At 41.8% G+C, this 25,278-nt stretch overlaps 1 pseudogene; it reads right to left on the bottom strand.

Moving 5' to 3' along the window:
• Positions 1-5,383: 5,383 nt before the first annotated feature.
• The window catches only part of LOC115513044, a 35,675-nt pseudogene continuing 15,780 nt past the window's right edge, over positions 5,384-25,278 (bottom strand).

The following is a 25,278-nucleotide window of genomic DNA, read 5'->3' as shown; positions in this document are numbered from 1 at the left end:
TGCCAGCTTCCACAAGTATGTTCCCTCTTTACTCCTGATCATCTGTAGCGCATGCATAACAATAACATTTGCGTATGTTTTTAATAAATAATTGGAGTTCCTACCCCACACCAAGCTCTGTTCCGGGTAATAAAGATACAGCTGAGAAAAAGATTGACCAGGTCTCTCAGGGAGCCTAACACCTAGTAAAGAGAAGATAGACAAGCGATAAGGAAACAAACAAATTAGAAAGATAATTGCAGTTTGTGCTAAGTACTATGAAAATAATAAAAACCAGTTAATGGACTAGGGCTGTGCTGTCAGATACAGAGACCACCAGCCACACATAGCAACTTAAGTTGAAATTGACTAAAACTAAATGAAACTAAAAATTCAGATCCTCAGCTGAAGGAGCCACAATCCAAGTCCTGGATAGCCACATGTGGCTATCGTGTTGGACAGCTCAGATACAGAACTTCTCCATCATTGCAGAAAGTTCCATTGGTGGCACTGTTAACTAGAGTGATGAGAAGTTTGGGTAAGGGACTGCTTTAGATGGCAATAATATGTATAAACAACTGTACAGTGAGGAAAAGAAACTATAGTAGAGACTCCATAAATTGGATCTATTATGTGAACATATCTCATAAGTTTATATTTTTTCTCACTTTATTCCTCAACTTATAAATCCTAGAAAGAGACCCACTGAAATGTAGTTTGCTTTTTACTTCTAAATCATGGACTTCTAACACCTGAAATTCTAGGTCAACAATTTAGGCTCGACACACTTGAGTGAATGATCATTTTCTTCTGCATAGTTTCCTTGATTAAAAAAAAAAAAAAGGAAGGAGAACATTTCCCCCAAATTTTGATGAATTATAAACCTCAGAAGTAGCCAAGTACATTACACAGAAAGGATAGGAATAATTTCTCAAAGGTTGTAACTTTAGTTGAAGTCAGAACACATGAGATTTCAAGATCTAACTTTGAAAAGCAAATTCTTCTGTCCTGGATTCTCTGTAACTCTGGCACCGATATACTCCATCCACATCTTAAAGATCTTTATGACCACAGAACTTGACCTTGTGTTACATTCCCAAAAGGCTACGTGTAAAGTGAATATTTATGCATTGAATTGTATCTCCCAGTGTGTGTTATTTTGGGAATGTTTTACTTAGATAAAAGAAAATAGCACCAATACATGAAACATCCAATGAGTATTTATTGAATTCCTAAAACATGACCAACTCAAGAGGCAGAACTACTCAATAACTAAAAATTTTTACTTGTCTTTCACTGCCGCATTCCCCGACTCTATTTTTTTTTTTTTTTTTTTACTGTACAGTTAACCATAGTCTGCTGTGCATATTCATTTCGAACGTCATGTCAGGTAACAGTGCAATGAATGATTAAGTCAATTTATCTTTGCACATTTATTTAAGAAGCACACGCAGGTTAATGTACACCAGTACATTTCATTTCTATTTCTTTGAAAATGACTACGTAGCATCATTGGCCTTGCCTCAACCAGGAATTTAGCAGAATTTGTGCAATAAAAGATCCAGAAGGAGGTATATTTCCAGCTGGAGCTGGAGGGTAAATTGCATTCCTGTTTGTCAATCTAACAGCAATGGTGTTAATACCTGTAAGTGTGAAAATCATAAGCTATTCCTATAACAGCCATCAAAGTTTTGTCGACCAAATGGCTAAATGGAAAAAGAGGTGAACCATCTCATTAGAACTGAGAAGTGTTGATTGAGCCAGCGGGGAGCTCTGAAAATGATTTTCCTCTTCTTGGGGTTGCCACCTGGTGCCCTCAGGGTAGACAAACGTGACATGTTAACCATGTATGTGGAAATCGTGTCCAAATGCATTAAGCAAACAAATGTGAAATGTAAAGCAAGAGAAAGGAAAGAGGAAAACCTTAGGTAAGTTTGGCTAACTACACAGCTGCTCCCAGGACCTGTGGGCAGCTGTTCTGAGCTCCATTTAAGAAAAACCGTGAGATCCCTTTATCTTTCCGGGCTAAGCAAGCAAATCAATCTATTTATACCTGGTCAGTGTCAAAGGAAAATCTCAAAGCTGTGTCTTAAAAATGCTTTATGAAATGGACTGTGTCCAATTATAAAACAGAACTCTGGCTATTACACATACTGCACAGTGATTTGGATTGCACCTTCTTCTGCAACCCCACCAACAACTCTTGGAAGCAACATACAAGCCTTGGAACAAATTAATGAGTCTTTAGGGTCATGCAAGAAATAACATGTTTTTTTTTTTTTTTTTTTTGTCTCAGCCACAGACCTATCAGCAAACTGGATGTAGCAGCTGCATGTTAAAGCTTCCTGGATTATTCCTGATCCCAGGAACAGCGAAGTAATTGTTTCTGACCTTTTGCACCAATATTCTACAGGAGCACGTTTACTTGACAAGTTTTCAGGAGACATATCTTCAAGAAGTGCTACTCTGAAAAAAAGTTGGTACTGATGCTCTACCGCACAGGTAACCATATATAAAATATTTAGGGTGTTGTTTTTTTCTTTCTGCCTCCAAAAATATTACATGTTCATACTTTTGAAAGGAAGAAACACACATAAAATGAAGACCAAGATTGTGAAGTTTTACTTGTCTTTTAATTGGCTTTGTTCACTTCATAATATATCATAAACATTTTCCCATGTCATTAAATAATCCTCTAAAGTTTGAGTAATGGAACAGTCTAATTTTAACAGTCTTTATTTTTGAACTTTTGGGTGCGTTCCAAACTTACTATTATACATTACACTTTGAGGAACATACTTATTCATAAATCTGTCTGCATATGTTTCATTGAGATACATTTTTAAAAAGTGGTGGGTCTAGGTCAGCATGCTTTAAGTATTTTTAAAGATTTTGGGAAGTATGGTCAAATTCAGATAGCCACTCTGATTTATGTACAACAGAAAATGAATATAAGTAACCCTGTGGAATATTTACGGGCAAGAGCTGAACACAAAATGGCCACACCCTTGCTTTGATAGAATTCTTCCCTGAAGGGCCATTGGTTGATCTTTCATGACCACCAGATGTCAGTCTAAAACAGAGCAAACTGAACTAGACCTAGATGGGGAAAAGGGGAATCCACTCTTTTAGTCTTATGTATACTTTGCTACCCTATATTTTCTTCAGGCTGCCAGGGAGATGGAGTTTTATGAAACAAACAAACAAATGAATGAATATTGTCAATTGGATAAAGTGCTAGGACATCGGATGCCTTTCGATGACCCTCAGGTTAAGGGCTGATAATCTGTTTTGCTTTACATTTCCCTAACATCACCTTCATACACTGGTCTCACAGCTGAATCTTTTCAGAAGTAGACCTCGGTTTCCTTCGAAGCAGGCAAACATTTCATGCCAACCCATGTGCTTGTTCATTAGCTCACAATGAGACAGAGTCTCCTGGGGTAAAATGAAACGTTTAAGGAGATGTCTTTGAGTTTTTCTACTTAGTAGTTAAACAAGGAGTGTTACCAAGCAAGGAGGAGCAGATACTTGGCGATGTCTCTCCATACTGACTTTGGACAGCCATCATTATTTCTTTTGACTTCGGTGAATGGTTCCTTGCTGCCTTTTCCTGTTTCTGAGGAAAGAATGCTCCACACCCTAATGTGTTTGGAATTTCCAAAGATGTGATAGAGTTGTTTTCAGGGCTCTTGGTGCGTGCAGAAAGCTTTGCTGTGGCTAACACAGTGATGCCACTGCTGACACCAGCCAAGTGCAGTTGGAGATTCTAGTTCGTGTCCTAGTGCAGCTGCGTGGGAAAAAGATACATGAAAAGGGAAAAACATAAAGGTGCCTCACACTGTGCCAAAATTATGAAAATTAAATGGGGCTTTAGTCTAAAATATGCCAAGGAAATTAGGATGATTTATTATTCATACTGGTGCTTTTATGGCAAAAACATTTAAAATGTGAGGATAAGGGGGCACCTGGATTGCTCATTCGGTTAAGCGTCCGACTTCAGCTCAGGTCGTGGTCTCGTGGTTTGTGAGTTCGAGCCCCGCGTCGGGCTCTGTGCTGACAGCTCAGAGCCTGCTTCAGATTCTGCGTCTCCTCCTCTCTCTGCCCCTCCCCTGCTCATGCTCTGTCTCTCAGTAATAATAAATAAACATTAAAATATTTGAAAAAAATAAAAATGTGAGGATAAGGATAGTGACATCTGTTGAGTGATAAGCCTTTCATACAGGCAAAAGGGGTGTTAAAAATAAACAAAATAAAAAATACAGGGATAAAGGAAAGTCCTGAATCTACCTTCAAATAATTAACTTGTACAAAATGGGATGTGTTAAGTAGATGACAGCTGGGTAGTTTAGATCACAACTGGATAATGCGGCTGGCAAAAGAACTAAATAATCTTCTCTTAGCCTACATTCATAGAAGTGCAGCGAGTGCCCCGTTAAAGGAAACTTCCCAAACTAACCCAAACACATGTGGAGTGTTTTGCTCAGTTAAGAGGGGAGATAACAAATGGAACTCCATCTATAAGAGAGAGAACAGAATCATAGAGTCTCAAAACCTGGTCCTTTCAGCAAAGAATGAGAATTTCCCTGAAGAGAAAGAAGACTTAGGTAACAATGTGATCATTCTATTCAAATACTGAACGATTGCCCTATAAAAAACGCAATGCAATTTATCCCATCGTTCATGCTCGCAGAGTGGGCATCGATGAGTGAAAGTCACAGGGAGACAGATCCGGAGACAAAGTCGGAGCTACCGGAAGCTGGGAGAGAGACGTGAAACAGATTCTTCCTCCCTAACCCCAGAAGGAATCCATCTTGCTGACACCTTGATCTTGAACTCCTAGCCTCCAGAACCGCGAGACAATAAATTGACACTCAGTTTGTGGTACTTTATTATGGCAGCCCTAGAAAATCAATACAAATTACTATAGTAACGTCCTACTTCTAAACTCGTTGTTACATGAGTAAAAGAAACACCTACCTATTGAAACTAAACCACTGGTTGAATTTTCTATTTCCTGTAAATGGAATGCAATCTTAACTAAAAGCTCCAGAAAGGAAAGAAAATTAAATCATTCAAGGGTGGTAACAACTGAGATGACATGGTTGGGTCAAGAATTTCAAAGAGGCCAATGACCTCCTTCTTTAACTAGGAGATTCATATTTTATTTCTCCAGTGACATATTTGCAACTGAAGGTAAGTTAAAGACCCGAAGGGCACCTGGGTGGCTCAGTCTGTGGAGCGTCTCTCGATCTCAGTTCACGGTTCGTGGGCTCAAGCCCCACGTCCAACTCTGCACTGGCAAGTGGGGAGCCTGCTTGGGGTTCTGTCTCTGCCTCTCTCTCTCTCTCTCTCTCAAAATAAATGAACTTAAAATTAATTAATTAACTAGTTAATTAATTAATTAAAGAGCTGCTTGCACACCAAAGCCAGGTCCTTTGGGTAGTCCAAAGAGGTAAGACCCCCAGCTGTCTCAAAGAGACGTGTCCACTCTTTGGCCCAGGTTTTGGCATTTTGCCAGTGTCAGAGCTCATAGTAGTTGTCATTTATTTCAGCTATTGGCGTAGTTACACGGACGCCTAAGCATTCCACCTCTATAAGAGTGAAAAGCTTGTCAGGTATCATATCTCCAGCATTTTTTCTAAGTTGTTTTTGTTTTTGTTTTTGTTTTCCTGAATGGTCTCCTGTAAGGGGTCAGAGCTTTGAAGCATGCTAGGGGTTTCGTAGACCTGGATTTGATAATTTCCAACTGGCTCTCAATTGTACATTGTATAAAAAGTTGCTACTTCATATATTCTCACAAGAGTTACTTGTAAAACGTCACCCTTGTTCATGGCAGAGACCGGTAGGCATCAGTTCTATCTTTGAGCTAACTCCAGGTCTGGAGCACAGCTTTGTGCCCTTCTGGATGTTTTGGGGGGTTTTTGTTTTGGTTTGTGTTGTGTTGTGTGTTTGTTTACAGTTGCTTCTATCCCCTTAGATATTTCTGGTGTGAAGTCAAATGGACCCTAAAGTCACCCATGATGAGGATTTGAGGGGATAACTTGGAAAGACTGAGTCCAAAAAGCAAAACCAGGAGTGAGCAGACTTGAATGACACCAAGGATGGTGATAAAATATGAGTGTAGGAGCTTCAAGAGAGAGAAGGGTTTTGCTTGAAGGGTGAAACATAATGGTTTAGAAGGATAATGATAGTCTGATAATTGACGGAATTCCAATACCATCTCCAGGCTCCATGGTAGACAACATATGGGAATCGAGTTCGTTCGGCCCAAGAAAGCTACAAGTGAAACAATGACTTAGAACTTGGTTGATGGATGGTACATATACCTGAAAATGTTATCACATGAATTATTCAAATAATTAATTCCCAATAAAATTTAGGATCTTATACTATCTGAGTCTCAGATTTGGAAGGGATTTTGTAGGTATTTAGTTCAATCTCACACCAGAGCAAGGTGTGAGTCCTTGAGTTTTCATTTCAAGTTGAAGGCATAACCCTGGCCTTGGAGTTTCCCTCAGTTATATGACCGTATGTGAGAATAGAGTGAGGGTGAGAATGACTGATGACACATTGCCCTGAATGTGTGGATTCAGCAGATTATTTTTAAATACATCCAATTTAAACTGTCATTTTTCCCTTCAGATTCCAGAGGGATCCAGAGGCAAGGGGCCTCTTTCCAAAGAAAAAGCTCTTGTGACTATAAATACACACTGACAAACTGCATACAGAATGTCTCAGAAACTAGGGAGAACTATCAGAGCGCTAGCATTCCACAATTTACAAAAGATAGCAATACATGTATGTTTGCGATACCCCATTTCACTCCTTAATCTTTTGTAATACTACCATAGTCCTTTAAGAAAAAAGAAAAAAAAAAGTTACACTTCCAAAGAGAGTTTCTTATGCTCGCTGGCCTTTCAGAAATCTACCAGACCTGAGCTATAACAGGACGAATATTCTCTTTGCATTGGGGACAGCTATTGACTTATAACTAAATCTGAGAGAAGAAAGTACATTACTCTTTTCCCCCTCTCCCTCTTATATTAGAAATAAGAAAAAAAAAACTTGAAAGCAAAATGATCTGAAAAGTGTTCACTGCTGGGAGGAGAAGCTTCTCTGGATTTGGCAATCTGTCTCCCTAACATTTACTGTCTGAAGCTCACTAGGCTTATTAGATTCTGCAGAGCTGGGCTGAGTGTGACAGACGTCTCTACCTATTAGTTGGAGAGCTCATAAGCATAGGTATTCATTTAGACTGAGTATTTTGAAGAATGAAAAATAAGGTACTGATTAAGTACATGAAAATTATGTGGTGAGGAAGCATACCTGGGGCTATAAATGTCTCATTTAAAAAAATTTTTTTTAATGTTTCTTCATTTTTGAGAGATGGAGAGAGACAGAGCACGAGCCTGGGAGAGAGAGAGAGACAGTGAGACACAGAATCTGAAGCTATCTCCAGGCTCTGAGCTGTCAGCACAGAGCCTGACGTGGGACTCAAACTCACCAACCTTGAGATCATGACCTGAGCCGAAGTCCGACGCTTAACCAACTGAGCCACCCAAGCGCCCCTGTCTCATTTTTTTTTTTTTAATGTTTATTTATTACTGAGAGACAGAGAGAGACAGAGCATGAGCCAGGGAGAGGCAGAGAGAAAGAGGGACGCACAGAATCTGAAGCAGGCTCCAGGCTCCAAGCTGTCAACACAGAGCCCGACGTAGGGCTCAAACTCACAAACTGGGAGATCATGACCTGAGCCAAAGTCAGACGCTTAACCCACTGAGCCACTCAGGCGCCCCCGTCTCATTTTTTTTTTTAAGTTTATTTATTTTGAGAAAGAGAGAGAGGGTGGTGGGGAGGGACAGAGAAAGAGGGAGAAGGAATACCAAGCAAGCTCTGCAATGTCAGCACAGAACCTGACGTGGGGCTCAAACTCACAAACCGTGAGATCATGACCTGAGCCAAAACCAAGAGTCAGATGCTTAACTGACTGAGCCCCCCAGGTGCCCCTGTCTCATTTTTATTAAACAAGAAATGCATGCCATGAAGGACCTCCAGAAATAAATAGGTTTGAGCTGCCCCCTTGACTCTTGAAGGGGAGGGTTAACGGGATAAGACAAATAGCTCTGTCAACAGTGCTCATTCTCTGCAAAAGGTACATTTTATTTTTCTGGGGTCAAAGAAATTATCCTAGAGATAATATTTTTCAGAAGCCTCTGGTTCTCAAGTGAAGGAAAGCAGCTGAGATACACAAAATCATACAACTTTCTTTACTTTCCTATACCCGAATGTGGCTTACCAGCCCCAATTTCCATCACAAACAGAAATACTTATTGGTATCATTTCAGGAAACTTGATTCTTGTGGTTTACTGTTCAGGTTCCTTTGGTTTATTTCTTTTCAGCTGAGGGGTTCCTGCCTCCCTTACCCCCAGGTGGCATCTGGATTTGGGGAAAGCTTATGCAGCATCCCAGAACAAGTTTGTGGGTAGGCAGGGTGCGTTGAGTCTAGGTGCTCTCATCTAACCCCCTAAAGAAAAACTTATTCTGACACTTGTTAAAATGGAGATTTTATTGGACTATTGAAATCGAGCTCGCAATAAGGGAGAGAGATGGGTCTCCGCTCCAAATACAGTAGGGACAAGAGGGGATTTATAGCCAAGGAGCAGAGTGAGGGGTAGTCAGGTCGAAAATCACTAAAAGGACACATCAAGGATGGGGGAATTTTTTTTTTTTTTATTTTTTTTTTTAATTTTTTTTTTAAATTTTTTTTTTCAACGTTTATTTATTTTTTTTGGGACAGAGAGAGACAGAGCATGAACGGGGTAGGGGCAGAGAGAGAGAGGGAGACACAGAATCGGAAACAGGCTCCAGGCTCCGAGCCATCAGCCCAGAGCCCGACGGGGGGCTCGAACTCACGGACTGCGAGATCGTGACCTGGCTGAAGTCGGACGCTTAACCGACTGTGCCACCCAGGCGCCCCATGGATGGGGGAATTTTTACTAAACTGACCCAACAGGATACTTGCTAAAAGGAGGCCAAGAATGCATACATCAAAGGAGGGGAATAAGGGAGCTTGATCAGATGTCATGGCGGCGGGGGTGGGGGGGGGGGGGGGGGGGGGACTCAGCAGAACTCTTTGTGAACCCTGGGCTGGGCAGGACCAAGGCGGAGGTGAAGTTGGAAAGAGGGCTCAGAGGAGACTGACCGACGCTGGGCCAAGAAATGCTGTTTTCAGTCCTTGCCAGCCTCCACTGAGGCACGGCCCATCCTGCCGGTCTTGGGTCTCCTGCACTGTCCTCATAGCATCTGCTGCTGAGGCCCTCAGCCCATGGCGCCCTCCACTTCTCAGAATATTCATTCCCTCTAACCCACGGCTGGAATCTTTCTGCAGGCTCCCAGGGACTCAGAAACTACTCCGCATTCCCAAACGATATTGGGGTGCTCAGGACTCTGTGGGGATGCCTTCAGTGTCATCCACATAGACATGTCCCAAAGGTGCTGTTACTCTAACCTATGAAACTTTGGGGTCTTCTCTTCAAAAATCCCATTTTCTTTGGCTACTTTTTGAAAAGCCAGAAGCTGACCCTTTTATTTTAAATATTTTTAATGTTTATTTTTGAGAAAGAGAGAGAAACAGAGTGTGAGCTGGGGAGGGGCAGAGAGACAGAGAGACAGAGAGAGAGAGAGAGAGGGAGATATAGAATCCAAAGCAAGCTCCAGGCTCCCGAGTTGTCAGCACAGAGCCCAATGCGGGGCTCAAACCCAGGAACCACAAGATCATGACCTGAGCCAAGTCAGATACTCAACCGACTGAGCCACCCAGCCTCCCCTGTCCCTTTTATTTAAAATTCCCCCATAATTTACCAACGGTTTCCACTCATGTGGACTAATAATGAAGCAAGTAATTGTTCCAAATCTGCCAAACTTTACCTCAGATTTGAAGAGAAGTACTGGAAAAGCCCATAATGTAATTAGAATTGAGAGACAAAAGAGATGAGGGAAAGAGAACACATATTTTCTTCTTTGATGGAATATTTTCCAATTGGCAAGTTACCATCTAGGATTAGCAGACATCCCACATATAAAGGATAGCTCCGAATTAAATTCTGCTGACTTTTTTTTTTTTTTTAATAATGGAGTATAATGTTACTTGTTTCTAAACCAGGAAGTAATTTTCTCCACAGAATATTCTCTCTGTATAATTTCAGGATCACTGTCTGGTAAGAACAGGTAGAAGTCTGAAGTGGAAGGATTACTTGTCAAGATGTCAGGAAGCCCGGGATCTGTCTTACCTCCGTCACTAACAAGCTGGATGATCTTGGCCAAATTATTGTACCTCTCTCGATCTTGGTCGCTACTACCTCTGTCAGATGATAGACATCTGAACACGCAAGCTTCTTTTCTGTTGTGACGCTTGGTGACTGTGGTACTGGAAGCTGGGCTCCCAGCTTGAGGCCAAAGAGCACGTGGACACGACAGGGCGTGTTCGGCAAACTATTGTGGCAGCCGGAAGACTCAGATCATTCTTGGAAGAGCTCATCCTGAAGAAGCCAGACTCCAGAAGCCTCAGACAACAGACAACAAAGCCTCAGTTGACAGAAAAGTGGTTTTTTGAACGCGTGACAGCGTTTACCATTCTTATCTGTCTCCCAACTCCATGTCTAAGTCCAGTGAAGACTAATTCAGCAATTAATTAATAACCAATGAATAAAAACGGAAAGGCTGGGTTCACTAAAACAAACAAACAAATAAACAAATAAACAAACAAACACTTGGAGCGCCTGGGAGGCTCAGTCGGTTGAGCGTCCGACTTCAGCTCAGGTCATGATCTCACAGTTTGTGGGTTCGAGCCCCACATCGGGCTCTGTGCTAACAGCTCAGAGGCTGGAGCCTGCTTCAGGTTCTGTGTCTCCCTCTCTCTCTGCCCCTTCCCTGCTCATGCTCTCTCTCTCTCTCAAAAATAAACATTAAAAAATAAAACCACTAAAAAATACAGAGTCAAAGCATAGTGTTTTTTGTTTTTGTTTTTCTTAAGTGTTTGTTTATCTATTTGTGAGAGAAAGAGACAGAGAGAGAGTGGGGAGGGGCAGAGAGAGAGGGGGACACAGAATCCGAAGCAGGCTCCAGGCTCTGAGCTGTCAGTGCGGGGCCCGACGCGGGGCTCAAACTCACAAACCAATGAGATCATGACCTGAGTCAAAGATGGACGCTTAACCAACTAAGCCACCCAGGCGCCTCAAAGCATAGTGTTTTGTGACCTTCTAACAAACTGTGTCACAAAAGGAAAGTGGGCGTTTTCAACTTATCATCATCGCCAGAGCCCAGAATCCTGGCCCCTAGAGGCCTCCAACGTGGTCGCATGGGTTCTTGGAGGAAGCACAGCCATGCACAGAGAGGGTGGGATGCCCACAGAGCAACAGTTGCACCAGGCAGGACATCCGGGCGATGCCCAGTAAATGGTCCCCAGTACTTGGCATTTCCTGGCATGAAACAGAGTAGATCTGGAGCTATCATGAGACAGCTCTGAGGATTCCCACTGACTCTGAAAGACCTTGCAGAGGTTAGAGGGCCTGAGTGAACACAAACCCAGAGCAAAAATATTGCTTTCAACTGCACAATGTGCATGTGCCCTTCTTCCTGTAATAGAATCTACTTTTTCTTCAGAAAACCACCCCTGCTTCACCCTTGGTCTTAGTAGTTTGAGTACAATTGATCCATTTCCCAGCTCCACGGGGTGGGCGTGAGTCCCAGGAAAGGCTAATTGATCTATTCCTTCCTTTTGGCTGTTGTGATTTATATTACGGACTGGCACATAACCAAAGTCAGGCCATGAAATGAAAAGACAGGACTTTTACAGAATTTTTGGAAAAGAGACATTCTGGGATTGCAAATGATCAGGAAAACGGAAACCTAGAACCGCCAGAGACTGATGCATGGCAAACGCTTGCCTGGGAAAGCCAAGTGCTGTGAAGAATTCTGCAACACTTGGAGACGAGGCAAAATGTTAGGTAACTAACATGTCCTTTCAGAGATGAAGCTCTCCCAAGGACCTCTCAGGAAAAGAACTTAGTTTGATTCATTCATTTCTACTGATTAAAGATCCAGAAGTAGTGAGTGCCATGTTAACTTGTAGAGATGCAAATGATGTTTGTCCAGTGGAACAGATCATCTTAAACATTTCAGTTTATTGCCCTGCTGAATATTAATGACTTTTTGGGTCCCTCTAGAAATCTTATTTTACTATGCCTTTATTGAGTTGCGCATAAATGCCTAGCTTCTCAAAGATGTTTGGACCGGTTTTAATATCTTTATAGTTCCCTCGTTAATTAACAAGTTAAATAAAATCTTTGACACGTGGTTATTTTATATTCACCTAAGAGTTATTTTTAAAGACTACTTTTTTGGGGTGCCTGGGTGGCTCAGTCGGTTAAGCATCTGACTCTTGGCCTCGGCTCAGGTTGTAATCTCACAGTTTCGTGAGTTCGAGCCCCATATCCGGCTCTGTGCTGACAGCATGGAACCTGCTTGAGATTCCCTCTCTCCTTCTCTCCGCCCCTACCCTGCTCAGGTTGTCTCTGTCTCTCTCAAAGGTAAATAAAAGATTTTTTTTTAAGAAAAACAAAAATTACTTTTTTAAGAAAAGTATACTTTAACACAAGAGATGAAGGGGGGAAAAGGAAATAGAGAACAAGTCCTATCTACTTCATTTCAATACCTAAATCCTGTTACTCCTCCATGTGGACTGCACCATCCATTGAATTAATATAGTCTATATTTTGGCAAGCCAGTGTGAGCTGGGTTTGTATCTTTTGTATCCAATATTCTGACACTCAGTTCCAGCAGTTTTCCTCACGCCTCCAAGCAATTCTCCAACACCAGTTGGACGTGCAGCAGTTCGACTCAATTCTGACACCATCTACCTGGAGATAGCATCAGACTCCGCAGGTGAAAGGTTTCAGTCCCACAAGACTGTCCCCCACCTCAGATACTAATCACAAGCCTAAGTTGTCTCCCTGTGCCTCTGACGCACCCCTATAGATTCCAACGTCTCCCTCCTAGGGTTTGATTGATTTGTTCGGTTGGCCCGCAGAACCCAGGAAACATTTCATTTTGACTAGATCGCTGGTTGGTTATAAAAGGATACAACTCAGGAACAGGCAGATAGAAGAGGTGCATAGAGCAAGGTATGGGGAAGGGGACCCAGGGCTCCTGTGCCTCTCCAAGTGAGACATTCTCCTCAAATCTCTTCGAATTCACCAATCTGGAAGCCGTCTGAATGCTGTTCTTTTGGGTCTTTATGGAAGCTTCATTACGTAGATATGACTGAAATAACTCACTGACCACTGGTGAGCGATTCAACCTGTCACCCCTCTCTCCTCTTTGGAGCTCAAGGGCGGGTGGGGGGGCTGAAAGTTCCAAACTTCTTATCTCCCTGTTGGTTCTCCTGGCAAACAGCCCCCATCCTTAAGTGCCTCCCCAAAGTCGCCTCATTAACATAACAAAGATACCTTCATGGCTGCCGTCACTTAGGAGTGAGGCTGAGGACCAAATATATATTTCTTGTTATAAACCATAGTATCATGGTGTCCGTAATAGTGGTGATGAATACTGGTGAGCCCTTTAACCAGAAAAATGATACCAATTTGAACATACAGTCTGATGAGATCTGAGAAATCTAAGATTACATGTTAAAATAGAATTTTTAGCATTAATTTCAGCTGAGGTCCCCAAAACAAAAAATACTATCTGCCTCTTCCACAGTGTACTACCTTTAAGACTAAAAAAGTAATTCTGAAACACAGTTGTGTGACCCTTCGCTGATCAGTTTGGAAGACTGTGCCAAATGGGATAGTGTCACTGTGCTGTGAGGTCCCATCTCATGGGACATGAGTAAAATCTTCCTTCTCCAGACCTCAAATTAGGAACCACTTAGGGAGCGAGGTGTGTGGACAGCAATCGGAATCACAGCTAAGAATGTAAGGAGCAAGAGACTGCAACTAGTTCGTGCTCTGATAGAGAAGTGGAGGAATAGTGGCTTCCCTGGGGTTGACCTGCGTTCCCAGAGTCTGTTAAGGTGAAAAAATCATGAATATTTCCTGGAGAGTAAATATGGATCATGCACAAGAAAGCTGGTTTCTTAGAAGTCTTCTTGGATCTTGTCTAAGAAGACTATCTGAAGGTCAAGGGGACCTCAGCAGAAAGAATCTAGAAGGGTCTCACTAGGTCCTTGGTGGTAAGGGAAGGAGTCACATAGCAATCCAATGACTCCCTTGTGCCAAATGGACTTCCGGCAAGAGGTCTTCAGTCTCCTGGCTTGGTGTGGACATAGGAAGTCCTGAATTGAGACTACATTTGGGGACAAAAGGGTAGCCATAAAATTCACGAGCCTTGGTTTAAGTTTCATTTCAGTGGGTGGGAAAGAGCTACTCCAAAAAGCTTTAAAGTAGGTTCAATGATTTGCACAGAAGGTGAATTAAGCTGTTTTCTCCTTAGATTCTATGAGTCCTGTTGGCTAACTTTACAAGGCCTTGATTATTAAATGAAAGCTTCTCCTGTCAGTTAAACATTTCGGAAATCAGGACACACCTTGCGATCAACACGTATGTTTAGCATTGTGGAAACAGCGTAACTTTGTTTTTAATCTCAACTATGTTATTAGGTTGATGGTGAGTTTTACAATAAGAGAAATACGGTAATACAACAGAAAACGCTGCGCCCGTTAGCACTCCATTCCCACTACCACATCAGAAACTGCAGAGACCATATTTTCATAATGAAATCTGACAGCCTGACTAAGGAACAGCGGCCCTTCCATTCCTATTTGGACAACAACCACATTTCTGAAATCCCAAGAACCGCATTATCAGATGCCCATCATCAGAAGAGGTGACGAAGCTGTGATCAGCCAAGCTGCCGGACAGAAAGGTCTGGAGAGCCTGGTACTTCCCTCAGTTCCGTCGCTGATGTTGGCTGCATCACTCTCAGGGAGCCTGAGTGTCAGTCCCAGACTAGCGTCCCCAGGCTCAGGGAACAGGACAGGACAGGACAGCAGCGATTGCCTGGGCCGCAGAGATGTTTTTGATGCCACAGAATGGAGTGACAGTGACAGATGGCCAGGAAGCTACTTGACCAGAACAAATCAGTTTAATCAGATGTTGGAAACATCAAATGATTACATTTTATTTCACAGCTATATAGACTCCTGAGGAAACTCTCTTTCTGGGTGACGTAAACAGTGATGGCAAAGCAAGCTGTTTTATGTCCTGTTGCCTGAAGTCTGTTCCCACTCTCAGGCTAAGAACTCTTTCTCTCCTCCCCGCCCCCCCACCCCAGATGGAGCGTCTGTTAGAAACTGATGAGCTATAGGTCAAGGTTGTGCAGGTGGTTCTCTGGAAACCGGGAGAAAGAGGCCAATGGAGGAAAATGGGGAGCTGGGATATAAGAAACTTCATTTTGACAACTTCTGCCTTCCGCCAGATGAAATGCATGAACACCCTCACTCCACTCCAGAGGCTACCCAGAGCCCTGACGCCTTTGCTCGTTCCTGCCTACCTGCCCCTTCCAAATCTCTACCCCAATGCCACTCATGCACCTCTGTCTATCCATTCGATTCATTTAAAAATTTGTGAGCACTTTTTGTGTAGCACATACAATGTAGACCACTCTGGATACCTAAAGATGACTCAGTACCTTCTCACAAAGTAACAGCCTTGTAGGGGAGGCAGTCATTGATGTAAATAAATATCCAGTGGAATTACAGAAATGTTATCTGAGAGGTGCATAATACCCATAAAAGCACATGGCTCACGTGTTATGGGTATAGGGGAAAGCTAGACAAAGGAATTACATTTGATGAGGCATGAGCAAGACAGAGGTCTTCCTGTGGGAGTGTATGTGGGGAGAGGCAAAGAGAGCAGTCAACTGTATTGGAAGGAAATGGTAGATGGAAAGACGCAGGTCAAGAAAAGAGGCAGTGTGTGCCCAGGCTGGGAAAGAAGCTGTGGTCTGAAATAAATGGAAGGTCTTGAATAGCACCAAGAAATTTAGACTTTGTTATAGTGGGAAGTGAAGATGAACACAAGCTCCTTCCTGTGCTTCAGGAAGGTAACCCCTTTGACACTGTAGATATTGGACCACAAAAGCCACACTTTAGAGGTAGAGACCAGTTCAGTGGCTACAGCAATGACAGAAGTGGACAACAACAGTCAGGGCTGAAAGTGGGACAGCAAGACCAGCAAATAGGAGGTAAATTTGAATGACATTGAACCAGGGAAAGCAGAAGGCCTTGGTGGGTAATGGTGCAACTGACCCATTTTACAGCTTGGTAAAGCACTGTCACACCACTTAGGTTGCTATTAAACGCACCAAACACCATTAGCAGCACCCCTTTCTTTCCTTCCTTGGGTCATTCTTTCTAATAGTAATCTTCAGGAGTTCCAAAAGGTGTACTCATGTCCAAGGGACCAATCCTGCTTACTCTCACCAGAACCAAAAATCAGAAATGCCCCTTTAAAGTTGGAGAATGCTACAAATACCTCTAAGACACAGTTATGTTGAAATGAACTACTGAGTCTCCAAACCGGAGAACCAGTGTTGGAGCTGGTAGTCAGACAGTCAAGAAATCCCCTGCCTCCTGTCTCAGGCACTGCCACAGGCACTGACCCGGGCCACACAAAAGCTTCCACGTGTAAAGGAGAATGGTGTCGTCCTTTCTCCTACCATAACAAAATGGTCCCCAGACCCCCAGGCATCATTTACCTCCCTGAACACCTACATGCTCCGGGAAGCCTGGACCAGAACATGTCCAGTGGCTGTTACCTCTCGGTGCCAGACCACATTCCTCTTCAATCACATACCTTGGCAAAGCACCAGCTTCTTTCTTTCCACCTGCCCACATCTGGCTTGACGGCTCTCCTCTGCCACTAAGTCTTAGTCAGAAACATCCCTTCTACCCTTCGAATACCTGTAACTTTGAATTCAGGCTGAAGGGAGTGGGTCTTGGTCCCTCTGCGACCATAATACCCCTGGCCTCCTCTTGCAAGCGTGCCAGTCCCCGGCCCAGAAAACTCATATATATTGACAAAGGCTCTTTGCTTGATTAAACTATAATCAGGCTCCATAATCTTCCTAGGCCCCTATATGCACTTCCTTGTAAAATCTAGTTTCAGCAAGAACCCTGCTAATTCAATTCTACCAGAACTCCCCACTCTGGATCAGATTTTCTGATCAGATTCCTCATCCTCTACCATCTTCAGGTGATGTATGATCCCCCTGGCCTGCCTTTAGCAAGAGTCCCAACCATCTGTTTAGCCAGAAATCCCCTTTTACCATTGATGTTTCCTCTTAGTGATTTTCCATTCACTGACTCCCACCACACGGTTCCTTGGCTGTAAATTCCCATTGGCCCATGCTGTGGTGAGGTTCAGTACGATCCCTCTCTTCCACTATAAAAACCCATTATGGTGGTCTCCACACCTATTGCCATGGTCCTGAATAAAGTGCACCTTACCATTTTAAACAAGTGTCATTGAATTTTTTAAAAATAACATCTATAACTTTGTGTTAGGAGGGCTAGTACTCTGAATGTTTTAAACTGGTGTGGATTTTGTCTCCTCCATAGATGATGTTTTCTAGTAACCATTCTATCATTATATCTTTCAGGAAGGGTGGGAAGAGTGTGTTCCTCTTTGAAAATGAATAGAGGGGTGCCAGGGTGGCTCAACAGGTTTAGTGTCCAGCTCTTGATTTTGGCTCAGTTCATGATCTCACGGTTGTGAAATTGAGCCCCGAATCAGGCTCTGCGCTGAGTGTGGAGCCTACATGGGATACTCTCTCTCTCTCTCTCTCTCTCTCTCTCTCTCTCTCTCTCCCCCTCCCCTGTTCATGCTCTCATTCTCTCTCAAAATAAATAAACATTTTTAAAAACCTGAAAATAGAGCCAGCACTTGCACTATTAGGTATTTACCCAAAGGATACAAAAATACAGATTCAAAGGGGTACATGCACCCCAATGTTTATAGCAGCATTATCAGCAAAGTATGGAGAAAAGCCAAAATGTCAATTGAATGATGAATGGGTAAAGAATATGTGAGATATATAGATATAGATATAGATATAGATATAGATATAGATATAGATATAGATATAGATATATCCAACAGAATATTACTCAGCCATCAAAAAGAATGAAATCTTGCCATTTACATTGATGTTGATGGAGCTAGAATGTATTATGCTAAGTGAAATAAATCAATCAGAGAAAGACAAATACCATAAGATTTCATTCATATGTGGAGTTTAAGAAACAAAAAGATGAACATATGGAAAGGGGAGAAGAGAAGAAAGGGAAACAAGTCACCAAAGACTCTTAACAATAGAGCATCAACTGAGGATTGATGACAGGAGGTAGGTGGGAGATGGGCTGGATGGGTGATGGGTATAAAGAGAGCACTTACTGTGAAGAGCCCTGGGTGCTGTATGTAAGTGGTGAATCACTGAATTCTATTCCTGAAATTGATATTGCACTGTATGTTAACTAAAATTTAAAGAAGAAGGAGGAGGAGGAGGAGGAGGAGGAGGAGGAGGAGGAGAGGAGGAGGAGAAGGAGGAGGAGAAGGAGAAGGAGAGGGAGAAGGAGAGGGAGAAGAAGAAGAAGAAGAAGAAGAAGAAGAAGAAGAAGAAGAAGAAGAAGAAGAAAGAAAAGAAGAAGAAGAAAGAAAAGAAGAAGAAGAAATAAGGAGAAGGAGAAGAAATAAGGAGAAGAAGAAGAAGAAGAAGAAGAAGAAGAAGAAGAGAAGAAAATGAATAGAAATAGACATCAAGATGGTAAGGGAAGAAAGAGAAAGCCAGAACAGCCCCAGTCCAGGGGTCTGTGAGAAGAATGGACAGAAAGGAAGCAGAAGTCAGCCTTGTATGCTCTGTGGTGGCCCTATAACACCTCAGGCAGAAAACCTGGTAGTTAAAGTGTATAATTTATAGGAAAGGTGAGCTCTCAAGGATCTTGTACCATGTTCCGTTCTGAATTCTGGAGAAGACCAAACTATAGCATGGCCTCATGGTAAGAGTAACATGATACCAACAGGGCAGAGTAAAAAATGTTAGCACAAAGCACTTGCAGAGATAGAGAAAGGGTCTAAGCCAGCACACCAGAGTCTTAGGTTCTCATGTAGCAGGGGTGACTAAAATAAAACTCAGCAGCCCAGCTGCACCATACAGCCTCAGAGCCATTGTTGAATTGAGGGACAGCTCTTCCCCACTGCCAAGAGACCATTCATGGTAGCTTTCCAACATGGTTTCCCTCCATGTCTACTTTATCCATCCACCAAAATTGTCATTTGTAGTAGAAGGCTGAAAACGGCATAAGATTGACTCTTTATTTAATCCTTCCAACAGGAGACTGGGCAGTTGGTCTTTCTGGGTGGGGTTATCACCATATTAATCTCTTGTGGCTCTTTTCTGTACTTCATCAGTGAGGAGACTGAGGAAGAGACTCTTAGGAAGAAGACAGGTAGACATCTGTAACTCTGTGAACAGGAACACATTGGCTTTTAAGGCTCCTGATAAAGTTTAGGCACATACATCTAAGTGTTAGCTCTCACTCCCTGTGATCCAAAATAGAAAATAAAGAAACTCTATTTTCTTTGCACACCTGAATGGTAGAGCAAAAAAAAAAAAAAATCCATGGATTCATTTTATGTTTGCCAAGAAAAGTAAATTGGGCTCCACTTAACCAAAACTCCTCTCACAACTAGATATTCCATTATTTTGTTCTGGGTTTGTTTTCCTTGTCAGAGAACGGTCATTAGGATGGTCATTAACTGAGATGGGAAATACAAGAGAAACAGCAGAGGTAGGAGAGAGGAGGATTGTGAGTTGTGTTGAGACGGAGGTTCCTTCTTGTCACAGTTTTGTGTCTAAAGCTCATATAAAAGGTTAGAATAGAAAAGCAGATTAGCAAAACTATCTGCCGAGAGATCATTGTCGAAGCTATGAAACTGAATGAAATTGGCCTCAAAGAGAGGATTAAAAGAAAAAATAACCTTGTGGGACACTTTTATTTAAAGGGCAAATGGCAAAAGATGAGTAAGTAAGACAATAAAGAGTAGCAGTGAGGTGAAGCCCACAGGAGCCATAGAAACCAATGGAGAAGAGAGTTCTAAGAAAGAAAACCACACTGAAACTGTTCTCATGGTTCATTTCCTATCTTTGTAAGGACAGAGAAGATGGAATTAGGTCACTTGCTGAGATTGAGGGATATAGGACTGCTATTGACATCTAGGGGGAGAAAGCTTAAAAGAGAAGAATAGATGAATGAAAGCATTGCTGGACAGTGGAGAAGAGGCAGTGGGGAATATCTATAGGATTTAGAACCTGGCTGGGTGATTTTTAGGCAGGTTGGGATTATACAGAGCTATGACATAATAGCTTGGGAATGATGTGCTCAGCGAGGCAAGCATCTTGAAGCAACTCTTTATGGTCAATCTGTCAGTCTTCTTTCTCAGGAGCAAATATTTCCCAGAACAAGGAGCTAGGGTATTCTGTGCTTATTCTCAGAATTATTGACCATAGGGACAGGAAATTATACCCAGTTACTGTTAACATAGGAACAGGAAATTGTTTGGTTTCAGCCCTCTTTTTATACTTTTCTCTGGAGACAGCAAGAGAGGACCAGGAGTAAAAGGAAAAACGTGGGATTACTCAGAATTAAGAACGGACAAGTTGTGTCATGTAACTGGTGAAGATGGTGACAGAGTAAAGCCTGTTGAAGAGAACATAGCTGAAATAGCAGAGCACAGGGTAGGAAGGCGGGCCAAGACAGAAAAGAGTCCAAAGACTAGTAGAAGAAGAAAAAAGAGCAGAGGTTGAAATAAGAAATATCAGAGTCAATGAGAGTAAGGTTTGAAAAAGTCACATGATAGCGGGGTGAGCTGAGAAAGGGTAACAACACATTTTCAAATGTGAGGGGTGAAAAAATTACTTCTCACACTTACTAATTATAGGTAATAGATTCCCCTAATTATACAAATATTTATAGAGTAACCTAGGGTGAATGATTCTCTTGTCCTCTCCACCAATTTTCAGATTGGTAAATTCATTCTCAGGCTTTAAAACCAGTTCTGATCCCATATCTGTGAAGCTTTTCTGCATTTCCCAGTTATCTCTCCTGAACAATTTTACCATGCTCTGTCCAGACCTCTATAGCAAACCCCATCACATTACAGTATATTGTCCACACATGCAAAGGAACCGAAAACCACTCTGCTTTTTAAAACCAAAATCAATCGCAGACACCTCTGTCCTGAGGGAGTGGCAAAAATTCTCTACAGAGTCTTCTATTTAACAAAATAGATTCTCAGTCCACCGTGGCCGTGACCACGAGAGTATGACCTGGAGTGGTCCAGTGAAACTAAGAGAACAAAATCGTTTGTATTTAAACTGGGTAAGAATTGGGGGGATTGGAAGGAGATCAATGGAGAAATGCGAGGAGACTATTGAGAGAGCAAAGGACCAAAACACGTAGGGACCAATGGAGCCAAATCAGCCAGCCACCAGTAATGAAGGTGGCGTAAGAGATTCTAAAAGAGGGTAGGGTAACATTGACATTTAATTACTTCGTATGTGGTTCTTTGTCACTATATGACCCCAAATCTTTAATAAAGTATACCAATGCATGAATGCCTGTGTTTTGCAAGAAGTCAAGGAAAGGGGGCTGAACTCCACATCTGGATCTGTTGAAGGCATAGAAAACAGAACAGCCATGGAAGCTAAGAGACACAAGGAAAATTAAGTCCTTGAAGTCATCCAGAAATTGTAGTGAAGACAACATGAGAATATGAGCCTATGGAATCTAAAAAAACAGCAATGAAATCTTAAGAGTAATGGGCCTTTCCTCTGATGTACGATAAGTGTTTGGACAATTTTTTTAAAAGTCTGAGGAAAGGGTATTCCAGCTGCCATCTCGGATGTATGTATGATTATATATACGTCCCACTTACTATATGTCATGCACTGACATATGTATGACATATAGGAAGTGGTCAATAAGCATTTGTTAAATAAATAGATAAAAATACATGGATAAAAAAACAGTTCAATTTTATTAGGGCTAGAAGGTTAGGTAGTTTCTTGCTGGTGTGAGAAAGTATCAAAAAGCGGGAGATATGTCTTACATTTCATATTCAAAGGCCTATAACAGAAAAGGGTCTCATATATTTACATGTAATGTTCCACTCCTGAAAAGTATGAATAATAAAGCTGGGAGGGTAACACTGCAATTATCGAGAGCAGGTAAAATATAAAGGGAAAAGAAATCCTTATGAAAGAATATAGGAGTATGCACAGATTATATGAAAAAAAAAATAATGACCAAGTTGATAAGCTTAGCCTCAACAGTACAGTGTTACTTAGGTAATTAATTCTGACATCATCTCTGCAAGGCAGATAGCAGCAACATATATAACAAACAGGAAACCAGAGGCCAAAAAAAAAAAAAAATCAGATTGAACTGGTATATAATATTCAGCAAGTCAGTAGTAGTGTCCAAAGCCCAGTTTCCTACTCTAACATTGGTAGTGAGGAAACCAATACTGTAAAGGAAAGATCACTTTTAAAATTCAGGAGATTCTCTGCCAACCCTGTTGGAATTACAAAGCGTTGTTGGTATTTTATTTCACTACCCATCTCTCTGCTAAACAACAACAACAACAACAACCCCAACCTTGTTATATCCTTTCTGTTGTGCTTAACACCTTTTGGACATTTTCAGATAACACTGGAGTCCCTCTAGAAAATGAAGAGTCACTGGGACGCCTGGGTGGTTCAGTCGTTGAGCGTCTGACTTCGGCTCAGGTCATGATCTCACAGTCCATGAGTTCGAGCCCCGTGTTGGGCTCTGTGCTGATAGTTCGGAGCCTGGAGCCTGCTTCAGATTCTGTGTCTCCCTCTCTCTGGCCCTCCCCTGTTCATGCTCTGTCTTTCTCTGTCTCAAAAATAAATAAACATAAAAAAAAGAAAGAAAAGAAAATGAAGAATCACTGTTTTAGTAGTAAATTGTAATTTTAAAATAATAGATAGGAACTTGCATTTTATACACCTAAATCATTTTTTTCCATACCATTTTGATGGAATCTAAGGTGATAAACCTTGCTTCAAAGACTTAGATTTATAAGCCACATTTATAATATTAAAGCACTCCTTCAGACTAAAGCAGAAAAAAATGAAAATTAAAGCAATGGGTTTTTTTCCTTATTTATAGACTCAAGGCAAAGAGAGTAAATTCAAGATGATAGAAAGTGCTGTCGACAGAGTAGATATGAAGTGTGAGGATTACTTCAAGCCATAAAATCACTCTGTTTAAATATGTAATTTTGGTGCCAGCTCACTGAACATAGTAAGGAGAAACAGACTAATTTAAAAGTCAAAAACTGTTTATTTTTTTAATTGTTAGGGGTTTACACAGCATACATAATATATAAAACCCTGCCATACAGACTAGTTTATGGAATAATATGTTACTGGCATAATTATTAGGACATTTAATCGAAAAGTACAAAATCTCTATTCTACTCTCCCGGAAAAATCAACAATGCTCGCACTTCTCATTTTTGAAAAAGGATTTATAATACTTAGCACCAGACTATTTTTGCAAAGTGCTTTTAGAACCTGGGTAAAGAGCTTCTTCTCAAATACAAAGCAATGAACATTTTTTTCCCTTTTTTTTCTTGCTGTAAAAAATAAGGACTCCATCCAGCCCATCAAGTCACTTTACAAAGCCAAACAAATCACTTATTTTCTTCCCCTTCATGTTTTCCAGAAGATTTCCGGGAAATTTTTCAGAAACCACTTTTCCTTCATTGTCACAAAAGAACCTTCCCTCCTGCCCTCACAGTTGCCCTGCGTGTCTGAGACCGACTTTATAATCTTACTACCTTTATGCCCATTGTAATAGATATCCTAAAACAAAGCTGCCGTGGATTGAAAACCGTAAAAATAAGTGAAGACTTGCTGAAATCTGAACACACGAGGTCATTTATTCAGAGTTTACTGTGACTAAGGAAGTCAGCCATCACTTGCAGAAACTCAAAAGTGAACAGGGAAGTGAAAAAACTTGATAGTAAAAAACAAAAGGGAAGCCTTCAGGTATGATCTGATTGGAAGCTGTTGGCACTGGGAAGCCGGAAAGGGGAAAACTAAAAGCCAGGCATCAAACGTAAGTTTGGCGGGGAGCATGTGTGGCCGTCTCTGATTGGTCCTGAGTTGGAAGGAGAAGCAAAAAAATAGGGATGCAAGCAGCCACTGAGCATGCCCAGCCCACTAAGGAACACTTGCTGGAGCAGCTGTGTTTTTGCTCCCTGGAATGGTTGTTACAGAGGTTGTGGTTTGGCTTCCCAGACTATTTGCTGCAGACTGTGGATCAGAGTTCTATTGTCACATATGGTCTGGTCTGGCCACTCTCATCTCCCTTTTTGGTCAGTATCTCACCTGTGAAAGGTTAACCAATTCATGGAAGCCTAGAGACCCAACCTTCAATGCTCAGGGATTGTTAAGTCACCTTCATATTCAACTGCATGGCAAGACCAGAAGTCTTGACCCTTCTGTTCTATTGTCAGTGCAGTCATCTGATGAGGGATTGGCTGTTCTGGGCAGAATGCAATTGAGCAACATAATGACCATCATGACAAAAACAAGAACAATTAATAGTTCCTATGAAATGCATGAAACCGAGAATTCCAATTGCCCAACTCACGCCAAGAACCAATTTCATGAGGACCAACCTCAGAGAGACAAGTAGCTTTTTTATTATGGTGATGTATAACCTATTCTGCCATGTCCAATCATTGATACAAGTAGAGCAAGAATTAACAACGGCACAGATGCCACCATGACAAGCCCACAAGAAATCTAGAGTACTGTGGCTGTCCATCAGTACTTGGGCCTGCTCTGTATGAGCAGGTTGAGTTGAGACTGCTCTGTATTCCACTGAAAGCAGAGATGGTATCGTTAATCACTTCTGCCAAAGTTAATGATAAGTTTCTCACAGTCTTTTCCATTTTTATGATTGCCACAGGTGGGAACACTGATCTGATTGTTTGCACAAACTATGTGTCAGTAATTCTCCCAGGTAGAATACCTGAATAGTTAAGGGTGGCATTGGTTTGGAGCTTGTATCTGAATCAGAATTTCTAGCCTTGAGGATTTATTGAATCAGGGCCTCTCTGTACAGTCAAGTCTCAGAGTATTATTCCTAAAGTGCATAAGATGCCAACTGAGGCAAACAGGACCAGGCATCCTGGACAAAA

This window comes from Lynx canadensis, chromosome B1 (assembly GCF_007474595.2).
Source record: "Lynx canadensis isolate LIC74 chromosome B1, mLynCan4.pri.v2, whole genome shotgun sequence".
NCBI classification, from domain to species: Eukaryota; Metazoa; Chordata; class Mammalia; order Carnivora; family Felidae; genus Lynx; species Lynx canadensis.
The sequence above is the reverse complement of the archived record's forward strand: the minus strand, read 5'-3'. Positions and strand labels throughout refer to the sequence as shown.